The sequence below is a fragment of the Podarcis gaigeae genome (assembly GCF_964106915.1).
Source record: "Podarcis gaigeae genome assembly, chromosome: 15".
Classification (NCBI taxonomy): Eukaryota; Metazoa; Chordata; class Lepidosauria; order Squamata; family Lacertidae; genus Podarcis; species Podarcis gaigeae.
Window position 1 is genome coordinate 2,214,309 of NC_139692.1, and position 4,716 is coordinate 2,219,024.

Sequence of the window (4,716 nt, forward strand, 5' to 3'; positions counted from 1 at the left end):
CGCCACGCTTTGAAAGCTGCGTGAATGGCTAACAGCTCCCTGTCCTATATGGTGTAGTTTTGCTCCGCCTTGCTGAGCTTTCGGGAGTAAAAGGCACCGGGTCTCCAGTTTCCATGTGGATCTTCTTGCAGGAGTACGGCTCCAACCGCTCTGTCTGACGCGTCGGTCTCCACTCGCATGGGCCTGCCTGGATTCACGTGCAGCAGCTGCTCCTCGGAGGCGAAAAGGCTTTTAAGCTTCCGAAAAGAGCGCTCCGCCTGTTCCGTCCACACGAACCTCTTCTTCTTGGAACTCAGAGTGTCCGTGATCGCTGCCGTCTCCTTTGCAAAACCTCTGATGAATTTGCGGTAGAAGTTGGCGAAGCCGATGAATCTCTGGACTTCCTTCCGATTGCGTGGGCTCTTCCAGTCCAACACCGCGCGGACCTTGACGCTGTCCATGGCCAGCCCCTTGTCGGACAGCTTGTAGCCCAGGAAATCCACCTCCGTCACATCAAACTGGCACTTCTCTAACTTGGCGTAGAGCCTGTTCTCCCGTAGTCTTTGCAGGACTTCCTTTACGTCCCTCTCGTGGGCCTCTTCCGTTTCCGAAAAGATCAGGATGTCGTCGAGGAAACACACACATTTCTTGTAGAGGAGTCCCGCTAGCACGTGATGCATAAAGGCTTGGAAGACGTGAGATCCATTTTGGAGACCAAACGGCATAACTCTGTATTCATACGTGCCCAGAGGCGTGAACATGGCCGTCTTCCACTCATCGCCCTCCCGGATGCGTATGAGGTTATACGCTCCACGCAGATCCAATTTGGTGAAGATCTTCCCCTTCCTCACGGTTGCTAGGAGATCATCTATCTTGGGCATGGGGAAGGCCTTGGGCTTGGTCATACTGTTTATGAACCTATAGTCCACAATGAGTCTTTTTTGGGGCGTGTCCTTCTTCTTTACAAAGAACACAGGACTGCCCCCCACTGCTTTCGATTCCCGGATGAATCCACGCTTCAAATTGTGCTCTATGAACTCCCTGAGCTCTTGCATCTCGTCCTCAGACATGGAATACAGTTTTGCAGTCGGCAACTGCGCCCCCGGCACCAGGTCGATGGCACAATCATAAGGTCTGTGGGGCGGCAACTGGTCAGCTTCCTTCTCGCAGAAAACCTCCAGGAACCCTTCGTACTTGCTAGGTACTGCCTGCACCATGCCAAGTCGCAGCTGGTGCTCAGCCCCCTCCTCCTGGCAGGACTGGATGCAATTTTGAGCACAGTACGATGAGCAAAAGGTGATCTGGCGTTGGTACCACGCTACAGCAGGACTGTGTCTCTCCAGCCAACTCATGCCTAATACTATAGGCGTGTCAGACAGGTGGGTGACATTGAAGCTAATGACTTCTCGGTGATCTCCTATCCGCATCACCATGGGAGGTGTCTGTTGCACAACTTGCCCTCCAAGCAATTTCCTGCCATCCACCGTGACTACGTTCAGAGGCGTTGTGGCGGGCAGAAGCGCTATGCGATGCTGCTTGACGAATTGCATCCCCACGAAATCGGCGTTGCTCCCAGAATCGATCGTGATGGGCACTTCTAGGGTGGTCCCATTTGGCAACTGAAGTGTTGCGGTGAGCTGCACCGCTGGCTTGGGTGGTAAAGGGTCTGTGGGTTGCAAAGACGCTGGGGACTGTTCTATAGATCCGCCTGGCTGAGCCCCAGCATTCGTGCTTACAGCCAGGCACTTTCGTTTTCCCTGAAGCTCCTCTTCTTGGATCACTTCTGCTGCTACCGTTGCTAAAGCTGCAGTGTGTTTCTGGAGCCTCTGGGGGCACTCTTTCGCCATGTGCAGTGCACTGTCGCAAATGTAACACTTCCTGGTCCCTCTAGGAGGCTTCGCCTTTACTGCACCGGAAGCTGGGGCTCTGGCTGTTGCTTGAGCCTTAGCACCACCAAGTTCCATCGGCTCCTCCCCCTGCCTCCCCAGCGGCGAGGGATGTGACTGACTGAACTCCCTGGGGATGAAAGAAGACGTTCTCGCTGGTGGACGCACCTGACGTTCTTCCTCATTGTGCCAAGGACGTCCCTCGTGACGTATCCCAATCGCCAGAGCCCTCTGCACCACCTCCTCCAGGGTCTGAGGTCTGTCTCCCCTGGCAAGTTCGTCCTTTATGGGACCGCTGAGACCCTCCCTGAACAAATCCCTCACAGGTGTGCAGTCTTTCTCCCAGCGTAACGCAGTCAGTAAAGCAAAAAATCTGGAATGGTACTGACGCACAGTGGCTTTGCCTTGCCGCAGTCCAAATATCTCCCTGCGTGCAAGATCCAAATCTACGGTTGACTGGAAGCAGGCATCCATCGCTTTAATGAATTCATCAGAATCGCGGCGGGCAGGGCCATCTTCACGCCACAAATTGCGCAACCAGTCTCTGGCCGCCCCATACAAGTGAGAAACAATAAACCCCACTTTCTCCTCCTCATCTTTAAAGTCATGACGAAGCAAGTGCAATGCATACAAAACGTCTGCTCTGAAACTGGGGTAGTGCTTCAGGTTCCCATCGAAGTGGGTGACTAGGCTGCCCCCCCGCCTTCCAAGTCCAATTCCCTCTGATCTGGACCCTGGGAACCCTTCCCTGCTTGCACGCTCCCACCTTGTTTGCAGGTCCTGGCAGCGCTTCTCCATTTCGTCATGCTTCTTCTGAGACGCAAGGACTGCAGCGGTGAGTTCGAAAACTGTAGTTCGCAGTGCTGTCAGCTGATCCTCCGCACTCATGGCTGTCACCGTTTGTGAGCTTTGCAAAAAAAAATTTTGCGTTCTTTGGGAGGGGACTTACTGTCAGAGCCACCCGAGGTCCCAGCTCACAAGAGACCAGAGTCCAGTCCAAGTTATATACAAAAGGTTTTATTGAAGAACATTGTTGTCGTTACATCCAAGCTCCGTGGCTCCGCATCTGTTACCCTTAGATGTTAGAAGTCCCCTCTGAGTCAGTCCCGCCCCTGCACCAGCTTAAGAGGCTTGTACTGCTCCACCTTTTCCTCTCCTTCCTTTTCCGCAGGGTCTTCCTGCCCCCCTGTGCTCCCTCCCTCCGGGACTCCCCCGAGGCTGAGTCTTCTGACGCCTGCTCCCCCCTCCTTCGTGCTTTGGGACCAGGCTCCTCCTCAGGGCTCTCCTCATTTCCGCGCGCCTCCACATTTGAACTTGGCGCGCGTACGTTGCCTCTGACCTTCCTTTCGACCGTTACGCTACTCTCGGTACTACACTCCTCCCCTTCCGGCAGGACGTTCTGCTCCGAACTCCTTCCCCTCTCTGCTTCCTGTTCTGCTCTTTCTGACACACTGGCAACTCCACCCCCTTCACTCCGTTCCGACGGAGAGGCCGGTCCCGATCTCCAACCCCCACTGGGGATTCCCTCTTCGTTCCCCTGCTTCTGACTGCTTCCCTCTCTACTGCCCCTTGGCCTGACCAGGGGGGCTCCCTTTTGGGAATCCTCGGATTCACTTGACGGACTCACTGACAACCTCGGGTCGTCGTCGTCCTCTTCCTCGTCGCCCTGGGACCCCTCCCCCTCGCTCTCTGTCCCTGAAACCCTGACAATATCTTTTTTTAAAAAATGGCTTCCAGGTGGAAAAATCAAAATTGGAAACAGAACTGTTAGATCCCAAAACTAAGACATTATCAAGAATGTATAACTTGCTGTTGAAATGGAATACTCAGGATGAAACGGTTAAATCTGCTATGATAAAATGGGCACAAGATGTTGGACATAACATAATGTTTGCTGACTGGGAACAGTTGTGGACCACAGGTATGAAATTCACGGCATGTAATGCCTTAAGAGAGAATATGGTGCCAAAGGACAGAAGAGGCCTTTCTCTTGGGTATTGTTGGCCAAACGGTGTCAAAGAAGGATAGAACATTTTTTATGTATGCTACAACAGCAGCAAGGATACTCATGGCAAAGTATTGGAAGACACAAGATCTACCCACCTTGGAAGAATGGCAGATGAAGGTGATAGACTATATGGGACTGGCAGAAATGACGGGCAGAATCCGAGACCAGGGGAGAGAGACAGCGGAAGAAAACTGGAAGAAATTTAAGGACTATCTTAAGAAATACTGTAAAATTAATGAGTGTTAGAATGGCGTTGGCTTAGAAATTGCGTGGTTTCCAGCTGAATTGGATAAGTAACAAGAAAAGAAGGGTTAAAAATCTAAATGAAATTAAGGGGAAGGATTTGCTGAACTAACATAATAGAAATTGGAATACAGAGAGGGGAGGTATGGGGAAGTCGGGAAAGTAAGGTATAAGAAAAAAAGGGAAGGAAATTATACCTGTTCTTTTTTGGTTTGTTTTTCTTTGTCTGTGTTTTATTATTGTCTTATTTTGTTTTTATACAATTATTGAAAAACTTAATATATTTTTTTTAAAAAAAGGACAGAACTTTCTTTATGTATGCAACAACAGCAGCAAGAATACTCATCGCGAAGTATTGGAAGACACAAGATCTACCCACCTTGGAAGAATGGCAGATGAAAGTGATAGACTATATGGAATTGGCGGAAATGACTGGCAGAATCCGAGACCAGGGAGAAGAGTTCGTGGAAGAAGATTGGAAGAAATTTAAAGACTATCTGCAGAAACACTGTAAAATTAATGAATGTTAAAATGATGTAGGATTGAAATGAGATGGTTTTAGTAACAAAGTTAAAATAATGAAAGGATTTGCTGAATTAA